The sequence below is a fragment of the Nycticebus coucang genome, chromosome 9 (genome assembly GCF_027406575.1).
Source record: "Nycticebus coucang isolate mNycCou1 chromosome 9, mNycCou1.pri, whole genome shotgun sequence".
Lineage (NCBI taxonomy): Eukaryota > Metazoa > Chordata > Mammalia > Primates > Lorisidae > Nycticebus > Nycticebus coucang.
Window position 1 is genome coordinate 132,132,379 of NC_069788.1, and position 20,994 is coordinate 132,153,372.

The following is a 20,994-nucleotide window of genomic DNA, read 5'->3' on the forward strand; positions in this document are numbered from 1 at the left end:
GGGTGGTTGGTAAAAAGATTGAGGAAAAAAGTTGAAGTATAACCCTATAACAAATGGATGGATTTTGTGAATAACATCGGTCCCACCGCCAGGGCTGTTCCTAGTGTGATTCCTTCACACACGTGACTATTTGCTTCTCACAGCCAATCTGTGAGATAAAAAAGGCAGAAAAATCTTAGCCCCATTTTAAATGTAAAATGTAAATGTGAAAATGGAGAAACCAGGGCTGAGAAAGAGCAGAATAATTTTTCTTAAGTTATACAGCTATTTTTATAAGACTTTTTTTTTTTTTTTTTTGTAGAGACAGAGTCTCACTTTACCACCTTCAGTAGAGTGCCGTGATGTCACAGGACTCACAGCAACCTCTAGCTCTTGGGCTTCCGTGATTCTCCTGCCTCAGCCTCCCGAGCAGCTGGGATTACAGGCGCCTGCCACAACGCTCGGCTATTTTTTATAAGACTTTTTAAGGTCCTTTGTAAGGTAATGTGCCCTAGCACATTTCATTTTTTCAAATATTCCAGGAATTTTATTTTTTGTTCCTGTTAATGGAATCCATCTCCCTTCACCAATACAAATCCATAGTTATATTTGGGAGACAAACCAGAATCAGGAAAAACAGTGTGAAAGTCTGTGATCAAAAAAAAAAAAAAAAAGATTAGCTGGGCTGGACTTTAAGCACTAAGATCTATAACCCAAAGTAACGTGACCTCGGTAGTTTCTCTCATGGTATGAAGAAATGGTACTTGGAAGTGTTAGCTAGGCTAAATTCGTTTCATACAAAAGGTCCTATTTTGTTTACAAAAGGTGTCTTATATAGCACTATACAAGTTTTATGACAGATAGCGATGAAATGGCAATTGTTCATATTTCTCTATGTGTAAGACCAATCTCAGGTTTATTAAATAGCCTCCTCTTTTTTCTCTGACGAGGACATTTTACTGTCCTGTTTATAGTAGTTTGGGGCATAGCCATTAAAGGGGAACAGGAGCTTTATTTAAAAACTGACTAGAGATGGTGATAATTAGTAGAGGTAGAATGGAGTCCAGCCTGACCAGGGCGCTCAGAACTCCAGGGAGCCAAGCAGCCTATGCAAGTTCAGGGGGTCACAGTCCTAGTGCCTGCTCTGTTTCTCCCAAAGTTTAGGAGTCCCCTCTCCCAGAGGCTGCTGTAGGGAGCAATTCCCCAGGGAACTTTAAGTACCTTTGAGTTAAGTGCTAGAATTTAACAGTGATCCCCTGCTCTCAAAAGTTTCATTCTAATTTCCAAAAACAAGAATAAAAATTGACAGCTGGAGAGAGTAACAGGATGAAGTTGAGAGAGTGACACAGTGGTAGGGTCTAGAGCTGAGTCTGGTCTGTGATCCGTATAAGAAATCTCCTTAGCACAGCATCTTCCATGCCTTTGGGTTAAGGGACTTGTTTTCCTCCATGTTATTGTTGGACTCAGGCAAGGAATATAAATGAAAGACTCAGTGATGGAACATCTCTGGCAATGGTCATGAGCTTCATCCTGTATGCACATATTTAAAGGGAACCCATACAAACCATTTCCCAGGCAGGAGTGACTCAATTCGACAGCCCTGATGCCCTATCAGGGAGCTTTCATTTTTCCCTGCAGAGAGCATTTGCGTTTTGGCCTCATGTTTCTGTCTTAGCCTTTTAATTCTGACACTGATTCCACAGATTGGTCCTGACTCCAGTTCCATGTTCTGTGATGTGTCCTGAGTGTGTTTGGCACTCGCTGATGTTGTTATTGCTAATGATAAATATGATGAGTATCTGTTTGGACAGGGATTCTCAGCTATTGTCTAGTCAGAAATACCTAATTAGTAGGCTAAGGACCCAGACTGCAAGATACTGTGGGGCTGACGGATGTGATAGCTGCAGAGAGGAATATGTGAATGTGATAGAAAGACGGCTGGGGAGATCTCCTTACAGAGCCGGCCGCTAGGAAAGACTGGGACTTCGCCAAGTTCAGGTGAAGAATCTTTTAGTTGAATTTGTGATAGTGCTTTTATTTAAAAAAAGAAAATTTTTCCGTCTGTAAGTTCAAAAGTGGCCTGATTCAGTTTTTCCTTTCCTTATCAACGTAGGTGATAATATTTTAAAATGATAAACGTGAAAGGGACTTTCATTATTCATAGCTAGATCTCACCACCTTCTGGTTGGTATCTGTGGCAATAGCCCAGGATTTTTGCTGGGGTGGTGTGAAACACCTGACTTGAGCCACTCACTCCACTTGGGTTTATTGTCTTAGTTGGAGCTCCCACCACACCTCTGACTTTAAAGAGATCTATGATCACTTAAACAGCTGTACTCATGATCCTTTTTATTTTAGACCTTGTATTACATTAGAAGACCCCCTGCCCAGCGTGGAACTTCCTATGGTCCTGAGGCAAGGTGATGTGTGCAGGACTGCTCAACCAACAAACCACACAGATATGCAATATTATGGGATGTGTTATAGAGACGGGCAAGCCAACTGGAAGAGCTCCCAGTGGCCAAAGCTGAGGAAATTTGAAAAACAAAATGAAGTAGCATTGGATTATAACCCAAAGAATAAAATATTCATGAGTTCATACTGATGGCAACAAATGTCTGAATAAATAAAGAGAGCAAGCACTGCTCTCCTGCAGAAGAATTGCAAATAATTTATGTGCAAATTCTACCCACAAGGAAGTGGAGAACGTGGGGAGCCAACTCCTTAAATGTGGGTTGTTTATAGTGAATTCCTTCCAAAGAATACGATATGGGGGGGGAATTCATAGTGGAGAAACCTGACGAATGCGTCCTTAGCCACATGATCAATGTTAGGGTCAACGGTGAGACAGCAGCTTGTGTTGTGTGTCCTTTGTAGGGTGTAAGGAGGATTGTGCTATGTCTCACACTGGAGCCTTCCCCCGAACCCACAGCCCCAGTGCAATCATAGCTCGACTCCTAAAACCTGGCAAGGTCATTAAACACAGGATATGAAAAACTGTCACAGCAAAAGGAACCTGAGAAGTCGTGGCAATGGAATGTGATAACTTGGGAGGGATCTTGGATTAGAAAAAGGAAATTGGGTAAACTTTAAGTAAATCTGAATTCAGTATGGGCTACAGCTCATAATAATGTGTCAGTGTTGGTTTGTAACCCTGACAAATGAGTCATACTAATATAGGATGTTAATAATAGGGGAAATTGGTTAAGGTATATGGAAACTCTCTGTACTTGTTTTCATAATATTTTTAGTATAAAAATATTCTAAAACAAAAATTTTATTAAAAGTCAAAGCTGAGAAAGAGTTAAAACTGAGGGTTATATATATATATATTGAAATATTTTGTTGTAGGAAAACAATTATGTGGTCTACCCTCTAAATTTTCCGGTAAGCAAGCATTGTTGTTGAGTGTACGTATAATGTTATACAGCAGATCCTAGCTTGTTCTTCTTGCTTGACTGAAATTTTATGCCTGTTTACTATTAAGTCCCCATAACCCTTTGGCTCTACCCTTCCACTTTATGACTTTGTGGGGATTTTTTGCAGTTTTTTTTTTTTTTTTTTTGGCGGGGGCCAGATTTGAACCCACCATCTCCAGTATATGGGGCCAGAGTCCTACTCCTTTGAGCCACAGGTGCTGCCCCACTTTATGACTTTGAATGTGACATTTAGATACATCAAATGAGTGAAATCAGGCAGTACTGGTCTTTCTGTGATTGGTTTATTTCACTTAGCGTAATATCCTTAAGGTTCATTCATGTTGTCACACATTGCAGAATTTTCTTCTTTCTTAAGGTTAAATAATAGCTCATTGTCTGCTCTACTATAGTATCTTTATTCATTGATCCGTCAGTGGGCCTTTAGCTTGTTTCCAGATCTTGGCTACTGTGAATGGTGCAGCAGTGAACAAAGCAGTGTCATCATCGTGTTGAGGCCCTGATGTCTGTTCTTTAGGATAAATGTCCGGGGGGCGGGGAGTGCTAGATCTGTATTAGTTCTTTCTTTCATTTTTTTTTTTATTAAGTGATTTGTACATAGATCATGAATACATTTATGCCATTGTGGGATTCAATGTGTTGATTATTTGTATCAATTGGAGTACTTACATCCTACTAATCAACATAGCTTTCACCTCATTTACCCAATTACAGCATTAAGACATTTGTGTTCTACACCTGATAGATCCAACTTGTACTTGCAATGTGCTCCATAGGTGTGGTCCCCCTAATAACCCTCCCTCTATCGACCCACCCACCTCCCTTTCCTTCCTTCATCCTAGGCTATAGTTGTGTTTCATCTTTCATATGTAAGTATGAGTGATTATAAATTGGTTTCATAGTAGTACTGTGAGTACATTGGATATATATTTTTTCCATTCCTGAGATACTTTACTAAAGAATATTTTCTGGTTCCATCCATGTAAACATAAAAGAGGTAAAGTCTCCATATTTTTTAATGCTGCATAGTATTCCATGGTATACATGTACCACAATTTATTAATCCATTCATGGGTTGATGGGCACTTGGGCTTCTTCCATGACTTGGCAATTATGAATTGAACTGCAATGAACAATCTGGTGCAAATATCTTTGTTGCCAAATGATTTTTGGTCCTTTGGATATACACCTAGAAGAGGAATTGCAGGATCAAACGGCAGGTCTACATTTAGATCGCTGAATGTTCTCCAAACTTCCTTCCAAAAGGAACGGATTAGTTCTATTTTAATTTTTTTGAGAAACTTCCATACAATTTTCCATAGCAGAGGCCTTATTATACATTCCCACCCACAATACACAAACTTTCCATTTTCTCCACATCCACACCAATGTTTATTTATGTTTATTAATAGCCATCCTAACAGGTGTGAGTTGACATCTCCTCATGATTTTGACTTTCATTTTCCTGATGATTAGAGATGTTAAACATTTTTTTCATATACCTGGCAGCCATTTAAAATTGTTCAAGATTTTAGACTATTTTCTAGCTGGGTTAGTAGTTGTTTTTTACTATCAAGTGGTAGGAGTTCCTTATATATTTTGGATATTGTTTAATAATTCCTTACCAGATATATAGTTTGCAAATATTTTCCCTATTCTATAGGTGCCTTTTACTCACCAACTGTTTCCTTGACTGTGCAGAAGCTTTTCAGTTTTATGTAATGCTGTTTATTTTTATTTTTGTTGCTTCCACATTTGGTATTATGTCTGTGGAATCATTTCCAAGACCAATGTCAGAAATCTCCCTATGTTTTCTTCTAGGAGTTCTATAGTTTCAGATCTTGTGTTTTTGGAGTTGATTGTGTACATATGCGGGTTGGTCCACTTTCATTCTTCTGTATGCGGAAATCCAGTTTTCTCAGTAACTGTTGTGGAAGAGACTATCCTTTACCTGTGTGTCATCTTGCACCCTTGTCAAAGATCACTTGGCTGTAAGTGTTGATTTATTTCTGGGCTGTCTACTCCATTTAATCCTGTCATTATGCCAGTACCATACTATTTTGATTACTGAAGTTTTGTAATATATTGTAATATCTTTTAAAGTTGGGTAGTGTTCTTCTTGCTTGGACAATTCATGATGTATTGTGGTTTCATATGAATTTTGTACTTACTTTTATCTATTTCTGTAAAAAATGCCATTATAGAAGATATTACAAATATAACCCTTCTTAGTTTAATATTTAATTTTTCAGATATCTCTTTATATATAATATGATTATGCCTATATTTTGTACTAGAAAATATAAAACTAGGTGGGGTGTTTTAACGAGGTGGGGTGTTTCTACAATTCAGTAACTTGCTTTTTGTGTTATTCTATAACTTTTTTTTTTAGATGAAATGGTGCGTTTTAGGTACCTGTCCAGCTTATTAAATACAGAACTAATATTTTTTCCTGTTACAGTGAGTATGGTGTGCTTATATAGTGGTATTTCCCAACTGACAAATACTTAAGTAACTTTCAGTAATTTTTATTATGAAAAATGATGCAATTCATATTCTATTAAAAGTACACAGTGTCTTTTGCATATTTTTACATGATTTTTTCCTCTTTAAATATGAAAAATGGAATAGCTGATGCATGGAGTATGAATAAGTATGTGTTAAATTACTAAGAGATTGCCAAATATGATTTTTTTATTTGTAAGAGATCTTTGTCTATGTTTATGAGCTTTTTGTCTACGTTCATATCATTTTCTGACTGTTCTGAGCCTCTTATAACAGAGATGGTAATTTAGCTTTCCAAGTTGGTTGCTAAAGAGATTGTAAATTTCTATTGTCGTGTATTGTCCGCCCATTAACAATTTGTATATTCAGCTTCTCATTCCCCCTTTTGGGTCATTATCTTATTTGTTAGTTGACCAATGCAGGGAATGCTAGATGTAATTTTTACTACTCAAGAGTTTTCCAGTGTTCTTCATAGTCAATTGTATTATGAGGTCTTGATGTTCTTGGGGTTGTCTGACTGTGTTTATCATTTAATAAGAGAACAGCTGTACAGAAGCATTTATAACTCTGAATAGAAGGCACCAGACCAGTATCACAATCATTAAGATAAAAACAAGAACAACAGTTCCAAGATAATTAAGAACAAAGAACTCCAACTGCCCAAAGAGCAAATTCTCTAGGTGAAGTTAAACTTTAACCAAGTAGATTTTTTACCTTGTCTGATTCACTGATCCAAATTCATCAAGAAGTGTCTGCAATGGGACAGGTCCCATGATTACCAACAAGAAGTCTAAAGCACTGTGACTGTTCATCACGACTTACACTAACAAATTGGTACTGATGTGCATTCCGTTTAGGGAAGAAGTGGTATCATTAATAACTTATGCCAGAGTTAGTCATAAGTTTTTTACTTTTTTTCTTTCTATTTTTATGAATCCTACTGTTGGAAACACTGACATAATTCTTTGCATAAACAATGTGTAAGTAGTTCTCCCAGGTTGAAAGATTGAATAAATCAAGAATGATCCTATTTTCAAAGTCGTGTTTGACTTGGACTTTCCCATGTTTGTGACTGATAGAATAAAGGCTTCTGTGTATGGAAAAGTCTTAGAATACTTTTATAAAGTACATGAAGTGTTGGCCTGGGGCAAATAGGACTGGGCATCCTGGAAGGGAGGTAGTATCTGATGGTCTCATCAAGAACCAGGAAAGTAACTAGTTATTCATCATATGAGGAGAGAACTGAGGCCTTAATTTAGTTAGGTGACCTTTTTTATTAGTCTTTCCCTGATGTCAAGCAATTGGTCCATTGCTCTATAAAGATTGCTGAATTTGAATTACAACTGCCTCTGCTATGATTCATAGATTTTAATAATTGAATTTTTTCTAGGAAAAAGGAAAACTAGCAAAGTAACAGGTGGATTTTTTAAAGCTGTTTTTTTAATAAGGTGCAAATTATTGTTTGTTGTTATAATTATATAATAATAGCATTCTTAGGCTATAATTTCTTATGGTTTCATTTGATGAATTATCTAGATATTTGTATAATTAGCATATGGCCATGAGAGGTATGTCCAGCAGTTGGTAAATTGGCAGGGGCTAACTGTTTGGAATGATTTGAGATGGCATTAGATTAGAATACATATATTCCAACCTAGCCATTATACTAAAGAAGAGAAAAAGGATTATTATGGATATGCAACAACCAGAGATCTGTAAAATAAGAGGAATGGCAATAAACCAGCAGATGAAAAGCAAACAGGAATTAAACAGAAGCCTTATTTTGATGTCTCAGAGAGCAGCTGTTCACTAAACAAGGTCATCTGCTTGTTTTGAAGGTCATCTGTCTACTTCCAAAGATCAGATGCTTCTAGAGGATCTCTGAGAATCCTGAAATCAAGGCTCTATGTCAGGCTGGTATTCTGATTGTGTGGAATTCTGAGTTGTTCTTTAGTTGAAAACATGGATTCAAACATTGACTCTCTGGAGTTTTACTACTATATTGTTAAAGGTAGGAACAGTACTTCCAACAAGATTCAAGAGCATTTTTTTCTCTAAATATTCTTCAAGATGATAACCTTCAGGTTGAAGATCATATGTAGGCTGTTTAAGAAGATGTAGAAAGGCAGCCTTCATCTGTAGGTTCCAGTTAATAAACCCAGAAAGTGTTAGGAATGAAGGGTAAAGGTAAGATTTTTCATCCCTTTGACAACCATGGGCTAAGCATTTATGTTTTATAAACAAGCTCTTCGGGCCCTTCCAGAGACTTATTTTATACTTTAAGGATTTCTTTAGAATTATAAGCTTGGTTGAGACTACTTTCTTGGCAGAATGACTTGCTAGAGCAGTGGTCCCCAACCTTTTTGGCACTCATGACTGATTTAATGGAAGATAACTTTCCACAAGAAGGGTGGGTGGGGACATGGCACTCAGGTGGCGATGCAAACCAATGCGGGGTGGCTGTAAAGGCAGATAAGCTACTTTGATGGATCTCCTGCCACCCCACCTCCTGCCATGCAGCTACATTTCTAGGTATCAGGGAAGGCAATATTTCCATGCTTGGAGTGGGGGCAGGTAGGAGAGATACAGAGGCCTGTGGCCTGGTTCCTAACTGGCCACAGACCAGTGCCAGTCCATGGCCTGGGGGTTGGAGACTATAGTGCTAGAATATTTCCTTTACCTTCCATATTATTTCAGTTAACTTCTTCTTTTTTTTTTTCATTTAACTTCTTATTATTTTTTTAAATCTCAAAAAATAGACAGCTCATATTTATAAATAAAAGTAAAAGATAATTTCGAAAAACAGATCATGCCAATCTTACAGACAACAGAAAAAGAAGAAATACTTCAAAATCATTCTACTTGATCTGGGTACACCTGATATTAAAATTGGAGAAAATACATTATTATAAAGGGGAAATTACAAACATATGTCACTTATAAATGAGGATGCAATATCCTAAATAACATATTAACAAGTTGACTTAAAAATTAATGTTTAAGTAATGTACTTTGGTCAAAATTAAAACCAATTTATGTAAGAATTAGTCATTATTTTCTTTTTTTTTTTTTTTTTTCTTTTCCTTTCCCTCACCCCCTCCCTTCTTCTCTGTCTGGTCTCCCCTTCAAAAAGAAACTTTTGTAATAGCCATTTCTCTAAAAAAATGAATCAATAAGTTCTTTAACTTTTCCATTTTTGATGGGTAGAGATTCAAACCCCCTTTGTTTCCAAAGCCTCCCCAAATCCTGGGCTGCTCTCAGAGCACACCTGTTGTCTGCATGGATGTTTACTCTCTGGTCTGGCTAGCTGATGGGCTCTGGTGTGTGCAACAAGTTCTGCCCTCTGGGCCGATGTTACTCCAGGTGAAGGTTTGTATTTATTTATTTTTATTAAATCATGGCTGTGTACATTAGTATGATCATGGGGCACCATACACTTGGTTCATAGACCGTTTGTCACATTTTCATCACACTGGTTAACATAGCTTTCGTGGCTTTTTCTTAGTTATTTTGCTAAGACCTTTACATTCCACATTTACTAGGATTCACACATTCCCTTGTAAGATGCACCGCTGGAACATATTCTTAGTAAAGTGTCTCAAGAATGGAAGAAAAAGTACCCAATGTACTCACCCTTATTATGAAACTAATGTAGGACCTTCACATGGGATTACACTGCGGTGAAGGTCTGTATTTTAAAGGACAGCTGGAATTAGGGACAGCATACATTCTTGATAACATCTAGTTTCAGTTTTGAGGCACAATCTGACAACAAATGTTAGATGAGGATTCAAAATATAAGCCTGTAATAAAACTGAGTAGGTTACAGAAAGTTCCTTAGCTGAGGTAAGAAAATCATGAGCTTCCTGGCTTCCGGTAGGAACAGGACAATGGCCGAATTCAGCAGTGAATGGTATGTGAAGGAGAGAGTAACAGAATTTCTGAGGGGATGCCTGGCTGGGTGAAAGGTTGAATTCTCTCAGTTGGTAATAATGTCTTTGTTATATGAAGCACTGTTAGCTCACATGGGGAAGCAGGAGCTAGTTTGACAGAAGCAACAAGTTTCATAGCAGAAGTTTTTGTTCTAACACAAGGGGGTTAAAGCTTTGCAACTTGGTCCAGGTGAGACTATAGTAGGTGATGGTTTTTGGTGGTTCTCAGGAGCTAACCCTGCAAGAGGTTGCCCAGATGGCTTATCCACAAATGGGCAAAGGGTGTTTTATAGTTAATGATGCCGAGGGAAAGAAAGAGTCTTTTGAAAAGCCTTCTACAGGTCATGATTGGCCTGTTCATGCTGGGCTCCCAGAGCATAGAGTTCCTTATTGAAGACTCTTAGTCCATTTACCAAGAGGTAACAGTCTCAGAAAAATCTGACCCCACTATTTGTAAAATCCTGTTAAACCTGGAAATTTGTTCAGTTGTTATTTTGTGAGGGGTCTAGGAAAAGCTTGGCTAGTCAGTGATTTTCTCATCTGCGGTAGGTCACTCCTAAAATAGTGCCTTGGGTTTTGATGAAATTGCACATTTTTTCTTTTGACACTATTTAGTTTTTCTACTAAGGCTAAGTGCAGGTAGATAGAATTATTTATACCGGCTTCTTTTCCCCCAAGAACAAAGTGGGCCATCCACTACTACTTACTCTGTAAGAACAAAGTCACAAAGGAGGTTTTGGTCTTCAAAATTGTGAATGAGAATCTGGGAAAAATAGGAGAGGAGGCTTCAGGAAATCCCTGAGGTATGATGTTTCAGGAATATTTTTGTCCTCCCTAGATAAAAGGAAAAAAAGTATTGACTGTCTTGGTATAGGGACACAGTAAAGATTAACCCCAGGAAGCAAGTGGGTGTAGATGGAGTTGATGATAGTTGGGTTTGTGAGTTAGAGGCCACCATGAATGGAGGAATAAGAATGTCATTGGCAGCCCTGAGATTGCAGACAAATTCATGTCCTCATCATTGTGGTTTCATTACTGGCAGGGACAGAGTGTTAAAATGGCTAGAGCGGAGGATGAGCAGACCTTTGGATATAAGGCCTTCAACAATAGGTTCTTCTTTGCTTCTGCCTTCAAGAAATTTTGGGGAAGTTTAGGTAATAATTTTGTCTACCTGAATTTTAGTACCTTCTGTTCTGTTTAGTTTTCCTAGGTTAGTGGGATTTTTGGCCTTTAGAGCCAAGACTTTCATATTTTGGTAGACGTTAAATATAACGGAGAGGGCAAAGATTGAGCAGAAGCAACTCGATGGTAAGCAGAGAAGTGTGCTGGTGTCCCTCTGGTGTGAATTTAATATTGCAATTCTGTTTGCAAAATAAGTCTTTTCTTAGGAAGTTTGCAAGGGTGGAATCATACAGCAGGAAGGAATGTTTTTCAATCAAGGGCCCACAGGTTAGCATTAAGGATCTGGAGACAGGAACATCTGTGGGTTACTTGACAGGCCTACTGCCTGTTCCGTATGTTTATTCCTAAGAAAAGATTGAACAAAAGTATCAGAATTTAACTGTAGGAAGAATAGAACTTGTATCTACCAGAAATTAATGAGGTTGATCACTGTATTTATAGTTAACTCATTTTGAGTGGTTAAGTGTAAGACAAAATTGCAAGTGTGTTTTTCCTTCTTTGATTACCTGCATTGATCTAAACTGAGGGATTTTGTTTTGTTTCAGGTTTTTTTTTTTTGTCGGATGGAACAATCTCTTCTCCCGTGTCCCTTCTATTTACAATATCTACAAATATCCTTGATAATACTGTAGCTGTTTGGTTGGGAATTGGGCCTCTTAGCTGTTTGATCTGCATGGCCACTAGACTATTTTGGGTCCTGTCTTGTTTTTGTTCTAAAGCCTTTCAGAATGTTCTGTCAGCTGTTACATGTGGGGCTCTTTGCTGAACATTATACAAATGAGGGAATATAAAATGAAAAAGACATCATCTTTGCTTTCTGGGACTTTACCATCTAACCTTAATTTGGGATCATACTTCTTTATAAAGCTTTTAAAAACAAAATTCAAAGAAATTCAGAATGGATAGATAGATTGGGACTTTGATTGAGTTAAACTGGGCTTAAAAGGTAGATAGACCCTGGCCATGTAGTTTAATATAAGTAAACACTTCATATAAAATGCCTTATTAGGACTTATAATATGTGCATCCTCAGATGCATTAACTATGTATATATATTTAATATATATAAATAAATATATATTTAACAAAATATTTCATGCTTTGGGTTTTACTTTAGCAGTTTGTATCTGTATCCATGAGTAAAATTGCTCCCCAGGGACATTGGCAATGTCTGGAGACATTTTCCGTTATCACAACCAGGAGAGGGATTGCTAGTAACATCTTGCTGGAAGGTCAGGGATTCTGTAATACACAGGACTCCCCCCTCACAATGAGTTATCCACCCCAAAATACCAAGAGTGCGGAGGTTGAAAACCCTGCTTTGTTTAGAAAAGGTGATGGAATTCTGGAAGAAAATCCTTCAATCCCCTATTTGCCATTGCCAGAAGAATAGCTTGTGTGTGTTACTTTAATCTCATTAGATTAAAAATGGGGGTAAGCTGAGTGGTCCTGAGGGTCTAGGAATGATGAAGTGAGAAGGTAGGGATGACTTTAGTACTAATGTATTGACAGATTTAATTCTTTGAAATGGAGAATAGCTACTCAGAAGCCCCAGACTATGATGGTAGCACATGGCTTTAATCACTCTTGATTAATTTCTAGCAGTTTAAAATGAAGGGTGAGCCTTCATTTAAATGTCTTTTCAGGACCCAGAGAAATAGCATCAAGTGAATCATTCTAAGAAGCAGAGACTGATGCCCCATGATTATATCAATGTACACAGCTATGATTTAATAAAAAAAAAAAAAAAAAAAAAAAAGCTGGAGTTTGTTTTCATTCCTTGCCTGGCTCAGAAGTGGCAACACCATGGCTGCACACTGTGAGAATCCCCTTTCCATATGCTGGTGACAAATGATTACCATTCACATCTTCCGACCATCTGCTCCTAGAATTTCAGACTTTAAGGTGAAATTGACTTAGAGTTGCATCCAGGAGTCTAGAGTCTGTTATTTGCTTTTTGTTCTATTAGTGTGCTGTTCATATTTATTTTAAGCTGCTGAAACAGTAGCAAATAGTCATGCTAAATTTTCAAGGCCTATTTGCTGTCTATATTTATAATAGATTGTCAAATCCTGGTATGTGTTTACATTTTTGGTGCTGTGGATAAAGTCATTTCCATTTTTTTTTTTTTTTTTTTTTGAGACAGAGTCTCAGTTTATCCCCCTCGGTAGAGTACTATGGCGTCACAGCTCACAGCAACCTCCAGTTCTTGGGCTTAGCCAATTCTCCTGCCTCAGCCTCTCAAGTAGCTGGGACTACAGGCACCCACCACAATGCCCGGCTATTTTTTTGTTGCAAGGCCGGGTAGAACCCGCCACCCTCGGTATGTGGGGCCGGCGCCCTACCCACTGTGCCATAGGCGCCGCCCAAGTTATTTCCATTTAAAAACGTTTTATTTATTGCTCAAATTTTGCATTGACTCCAGAAATAAAACATCCACAATACCAATATCTATTTAATCAAATATATTCTTTTTTTTTAATATTCCAGTCCAGTGTTGTTTATATAAATACATGATGTAATATAATTTTGTATTATTGCTTTGTACCGACTTAGTATAAGAAAGTATTCTTTTTCCTTAGTTCCTGTTAATTATTATTTTATACCTCAAGTATTGCTGAAATAAAATTTCTAGATTCTTCAGGGAAAATGCAAACACTATTTGCTACCAGCTTGCTTGAATGGATCGCCTCTCACGGGACAGGGTGCTTGTCATGTCACAGCCCCATTTGTGGGGGCCAAAGAAGATGTTAGCAACTTGACTGTTTTTTAAAACATAATTTTGGTAATTCCCATAATTTCTGCAGCATGTATGGAACGTGTATTCTGAGGCAGGCCCGGTGCTGACTGAGTACACCGGTGGACAGGAGAAGAGTGCATGGTCCCCATCTTCTTGTTTACCAAAGTTAGAGCCTGGGGTTGGAGGAACAGGACGCTCTGAGAGAGCACAGGTGGAAAGCCTGAGTTAGCCCTGGGGGCGGGCGCAGCTCTGCTCCTCACTCCTCAGGGCAGATCAGGTGACGGTGGGCCTGGACCTGCAGGTCCTGCTGGGACATTTCTCTCTGTTCTGATTGTAACGCTGACAAGTAAATAGAATGCATTTTTGAGTTTTCATGTTGTTGTCTTCCTCCCACTGCATATTTCAGTTTGTGTAAATTCTGCCTCCTCTGTTTCCAGGATCCTCTTAATTCCTGAAAAGGTCAGAGATTTAGTGTTCCCATTACAGAAAGGATTCTGACAAACAACCTGGCTTATGAGGCCTATTAAATGTATTGGAAATCCAAAGGTGACAAAATATTGTTAATTCCAACTTTGCTAATGTCTTAATTTAAATTGCTATAGCAAGATGCCCTAAATTGGGTTGTTTATAAAAAACAGAAATGTAATTCCCACAGTCTGGAGGTCAAGTTCTGGTGGGGCCCCTCTTGCAGGTTGCAGACAGCTGCCTTCTGCATCCTCCCACAGAGGAGAGAGAGCTCCCTGGGGTCCCATTATAATGGAACTAGTCCCATTACTGAGGGTTCTAGTCTCATTAACCAAACGCTTCCTAAAGGCCCCACTTCCTAACACCATCTCACTGGGTATTAGGATTTCAACATAAATTTGGGGAGTACACAAAAAATTCAGTTCAAAACAAGTAGTTTGGAATATGTGTTGACTCTATCTTTGCACACTTTGTTGGAAATAGGCACCTAAAATTTCCATTGACATAGCCAACTTGCTCATGAAAAACCTTTCCCACAACTAAAACATTCTCATACAAATATTCAGAATTCTTGATCTTATCTTTCATTAAAGCACATCAATAGTCACTGCCCCTCAACCCATCTCTAATTTCAGGTCACAGCACCCGTTTAATTAACTACATACTGACATCAACCCGTCTCAAGTGTTTGGTGAATACTCACACTTGCTGCTAAAGAGTTTTCTCTAAGCCAGGGGAGTCTTAGGTGGGTCTCCTCCTTCCCTGTCTTATTTTCCCACCATCTCCACTATACCTTTCTTAACTTCAGTTTCCCCAATAAACTACCAAGACCCAAGTCCTAGTCTCAGGAGGATTAAAAATCAACATCTTTCAACTTGGACTTTTGTTGTTTCCCTGCTTGTATAAAAACAATGGAAATTATTAATTGTTTTCTTGGATCTATTTAAGGTCAGATTTTTTCAAAGCTTCAGCCTTCAAATGTATCTAATTAGGTAATTTATTAATCTATTTGACTTTAAGACTTAACTGGAAATCATAAGAATAAACTTGTTTGTTGTGTTTTATTTTGATTTTTCTTCTCTTATCTTATTGTTGGATACCAACTCATTCTCTTGACTTAGTTTTTGTAGTCCTAGGCTGATTTAAAGGCTTTTATGAACTAAAATAATCCTGCTATTTTTTTTAAAAAATGGAAATAACAATGAAGTTGTGCTCATTACATTTGACATTTTATAATAAGTGTTCCCCAGCTGGATGTGCTGCCCTTCCTACGGCAATGGCACTCGAGCTGTGGCTCCTGTGGAAGGGTTTATGGAAACTGATTCAATGTAGATATTCACACCTCATTCTCTAGAGCAGAATATGAAACCTATCTGAAGTCCAATGGCTGTTACCAATATAAATCTGAAATTTGGAAGCCTTCTTTCATGTATTTAAATATGTATGCTATTGCTGGTCTTTAAAAAAGAGGTATAGATAACAAATTTCTTATATGGACATGACATGTTATTTTTGATCAGGAACATCCTTGAACTTGAAAAAAAAAAAACTCGGTTGATATATAAATTTAATTGAATATCTTTGCCCTTCAGATTTTTAAATGGCTTTTCTTTTTCCCTGATTCCCATAAAATTTAACAGCCAGTGTCTCCTAATCTCACTATAAGCTCAGGAAAACCACACTAGGCTATTTAGTGCATTGGACAACTTCTGAGATGTTTTTGTTACCCTCTTAAAAGTGTTTGGAGTCTGTTAAATATTATCTCCTAAAGTCCCGTTCAGATGGCTTCATTGGAAGCATGAGGTGATTGAAATTTAATAGAACTGAGTTAGAGGTTTACTGGCCAAGATATTCCCCTTTGTGGTTCTCTTCTATTGTGTACAATGATTCAGAAAGTATTAAGATACCTGGATATAGGTTAAAGGTAGGTTTTACTGCCAGAACACAAGGTTAGCAAGAGAAAAACTATACCTACGCCTCATTGCCTCCTTATCTCACAGGGAGAAATTATTTGGCCAGGGCTCTGGAGGTTCTTCTCCAGGAGTCTGTCTCATGGGATGAGACACCAGAAAAATAAAATCCTTACTTTCTTTGCAATTATAATGGAACTAGTCCCATTAATGAGGGTTCTAGTCTCATTACCCATTTGCTCTTATGAGCAACCTTGCTGGAAAGGCTGGTGGACTACCTGGTGATTTGGAGTGCCAAAATTTACAAAAGTAGATGCAACTACCCAACAGCTGGAGAACTTGAGGCTCCTCTGGGAGAAGGAGCACTGCAAAGCTATGGAAAATTGAGTTTTAGTGAATTTGCTCAGATTGGGAGCAGGGATGATCCAGATCCTGTTATCTCTTTGTCCAGAAAATCCAGGGATCTCTCCCAGGGTGACTCTCGTGCTCTGCTTTGTTATGTTTAACAGAAGAGTGAGATCAAAGAAAAGAATAGAGGTTAAACTAGATATGTCTTTTTGAAGCTGCTTCAATTGCCCGGGGGGTCCTCCTCATAAAATACTCGCCCAGACCGATTTCTTCAAGGGTTTTTCCTGCACTCTCCTCTAGTATCTTTATAGTTTCATGTCTTAAGTTTAAATATTTGATCCAGTGAGAGTCTATCTTAGTTAATGGTGAAAGGTGTGGGTCCAGTTTCAGTCTTCTACAGGTTGCCAGCCAGTTCACACAGCACCCTATTTGTTAAATAGGGAATTTGTTGTTAAATAGGGAATCTTTTCCCCATTGAATGTTTTTAATTGGCTTGTCAAAGATTAAATAATGGTAAGTAGCTGGATTCATCTCTTGGTTCTCTATTCTGTTCCAGACATCTACTTTGTTTTTGTGCCAATACCATGCTGTTTTGATCACTATCGATTTGTAGTATAGTCTGAGGTCTGGTAGCATAATTCCTCCTGCTTTGTTTTTATTTCTGAGTAATGTCTTGGCTATTCGAGATTTTTTCTGATTCCATATAAAACAAAGTATTGTTTTTTCAAGATCTTTAAAGTATGACAGTGGAGCTTTAAGGGATTGCATTGAAATTATATATTGCTTTGGGTAGTATGGACATTTTAACAATGTTGATTCTTCCCAGCCATGAGCATGGTATGTTTTTCCATTTGTTAACATTTTCAGCTATTTCTTTTCTTAGAGTTTCATAGTTCTCTTTATAGAGATCTTTCACGTCCTTTGTTAGATAAATTCCCAAGTATTTCATCTTCTTTGGCACTACTGTGAATGGGATAGAGTCCTTAACTGTTTTTTCAACTTGACTATTGTTGGTATATATAAAGGCTACCGATTTATGAATGTTGATTTTGTAACCTGAGACACTGCTGTATTCCTTGATCACTTCTAAGAGTTTTGTAGTCATATCATCTGCAAAGAGCAAAAGTTTGATCTCTTCTGACCGTATATGGATACCATTGATTACCTTTTCTTCCCTAATTGCGGTGGCTAAAACTTCCATTACAAGGTTAAAAAGCAATGGAGACAATGGGCAGCATTGTCTGGTTCCTGATCTGAGTGGAAATGATTCCAATTTAACTCCGGGACTTGATCAAACTAAAAAGCTTCTGCACAGCCAAGAGCACAGTAAGTAAAGCAAGCAAACAGCCCTCAGAATGGGAGAAGATATTTGCAGGTTATGTCTCCAACAAAGGTTTAGTAACCAGAATCCACAGAGAACTCAAACACATTAACAAGAATAGAACAATGGATCCCATCGCAGGCTAGGCAAGGGATTTGAAGAGAAACTTCTCTGAAGAAAATAGGCACGCGGCCTTCAGAAATATAAAAAAATGCTCATCATCTTTAATCATCAGAGAAATGCAAATCAAAACTACTTTGAGATATCATCTAACTCCAGTGAGACTAGCCTATATCACAAAATCCCAAGACCAGAGATGCTGGTGCGGATGTGGAGAAAAGGGAACACTTCTACACTGCTGGTGGGAATGCAAATCAATACATTCCTTTTGGAAAGAGATATGGAGAACACTTAGAGATCTAAAAATAGATCTGGCATTCAATCCTGTAATCCCTCTACTGGGCATATACCCAGAAGACCAAAAATTACATCATAACAAAGATATTTGTACCAGAATGTTTATTGCAGCCCAATTCATAATTGCTAGGTCATGGAAGAAGCCCAAGTGCCCATCAATCCATGAATGGATAAATAAATTGTGGTATATGTACACCATGGAATATTATGCAGCCTTAAAGAAAGATGGAGACTTTACCTCTTTCATGTTTACATGGATGGAGCTAGAACATATTCTTCTTAGTAAAATATCTCAAGAATGGAAGAAAAAGTACCCAATGTACTCAGCCCTACTATGAAACTAATTTAGGGTTTCCACATGAAAGCTATAACCCAGTTACAACCTAAGAATAGGAGAAAGGGGGAAAGGGAGGGGAGGGGGAGGAGGTGGGTAGAGGGAAGGGGATTGGTGGGATTACACCAGCGGTGCATCTTACAAGGGTATATGTGAAACTTGGTAAATGGTCTGTGAAGCTAGTGAATGATGCCCCATGATTATATCAATGTACACAGCTATGATTTAATAAAAAAAAAAACTAGAAATGTCTTTTGGGCTTACCAAGCAATAGAGGAAAAAGAAGGGCACTGCTGTAGCCAGGAAGTTCAGCTGAATTGATTTTGGCAAGTACTGGGATTACAGCTACTGGAGTAGTTCCATTGTCATATATAACTACCTTCTGACGCTCTCACCTCTACCAATGTCTAATGTCTAGAGTTTACTTTCTACGATATTAACATAGGTACTTCTGCTGTTTTATTTTCTAGTTAGTGTTTGCCTGGCCTGTTTTTCTCCACTCACTTTTAACCTAGCTGTGCCTTTGTGGTTTTCTTGTAAACAGCATATGGTTGTGTCTTGTGTTTTCAGTACAATCTGATAAGAATTTTTTTATAATTGATGTATTTACGCTATTTGCATGTAAAATAATTATTGACACGTTTGGATTAAAATGTATCACTGGTGATAGTTTTTTTATTTTTCATCTGTTCCATCTGTTATTTTTTCTCTTCTTCTTATGTCTTTTGCTGGGATGATGAGCATTTTTTATGATTCCATTTTATCGCTTTTATGAACTTGAGATTTTACCTCTTTTTGAAATGACATTTAGTGGTTGCTCTAAGATATACAATATACTTTCTAAACTGTCCTGATTCTACCTTAAATATTATTATACAACTACCCCTTCACTTACGTTATCAGGAATCTTCAGCAATAGATTCGAAATTCCTCCCTCTTACCCTTTTTGTTATTTTCTTTCTTTCTTTTTTTTTTTATTGTTGGGGATTCATCGAGGGTACAATAAGCCAGGTTACACTGATTGCAATTGTTAGGTAAAGTCCCTCTTGCAATCATGTCTTGCCCCCATAAAGTATGACACACACCAAGGCCTCACCCCCCTCCCTCCGTCCCTCTTTCTGCTTTCCACCCCCTCATAACCTTAATTGTCATTAATTGTCCTCATATCAAATTTGAGTACATAGGATTCATGCTTCTCCATTCTTGTGATGCTTTACTAAGAATAATGTCTTCCACTTCCATCCAGGTTAATACGAAGGATGTAAAGTCTCCATTTTTTTTAATGGCTGATTAGTATTCCATGGTATACATATACCACAGCTTGTTAAACCATTCCTGGGTTGGTGGGCATTTAGGCTGTTTCCACATTTTGGTGATTGTAAATTGAGCTGCAATAAACAGTCTAGTACAAGTGTCCTTATGATAAAAGGATTTTTTTCCTTCTGGGTAGATGCCCAGTAATGGGATTGCAGGATCAAATGGGAGGTCTAGCTTGAGTGCTTTGAGGTTTCTCCATACTTCCTTCCAGAAAGGTTGTACTAGTTTGCAGTCCCACCAGCAGTGTAAAAGTGTTCCCTACTCTCCACATCCACGCCAGGATCTGCAGTTTTGAGATTTTGTGATGTGGGCCATTCTCACTGGGGTTAGATGGTATCTCAGGGTTGTTTTGATTTGCATTTCTCTAATATATAGAGATGATGAACATTTTTTCATGTGTTTGTTAGCCATTCGTCTGTCATCTTTAGAGAAGGTTCTATTCATGTCTCTGGCCCATTGATATATGGGATTGTTGGCTTTTTTCATGTGGATTAATTTGAGTTCTCTATAGATCCTAGTTATCAAGCTTTTGTCTGATTGAAAATATGAAAATATCCTTTCCCATTGTGTAGGTTGTCTCTTTGCTTTGGTTATTGTCTCCTTAGCTGTACAGAAGCTTTTCAGTTTAATGAAGTCCCATTTGTTTATTTTCGTTGTTGTTGCAATTGGCATGGCAGTCTTCTTCATGAAGTCTTTCCCCAGGCCAATATCTTCCAGTGTTTTTCCTATGCTTTCTTTGAGGATTTTTATTGTTTCATGCCTTAAATTTAAGTCCTTTATCCATCTTGAATCAATTTTTGTGAGTGGGGAAACGTGTGGGTCCAGTTTCACATGTAGACACCCAGTTCTCCCAACACAATTTATTGAATGGGGAGTCTTTCCCCCAAGGTATGTTCTTGTTTGGTTTATCGAAGATTAGATGGTTGTAAGATGTTAGTTTCATTTCTTGGTTTTGAATTCGATTCCAAGTGTCTATGTCTCTGTTTTTGTGCCAGTACCATGCTGTCTTGACCACTATGGCTTTGTAGTACAGACTAAAATCTGGTATGCTGATGCCCCCAGCTTTATTTTTGTTACAAAGAACTGCCTTAGCTATACGGGGTTTTT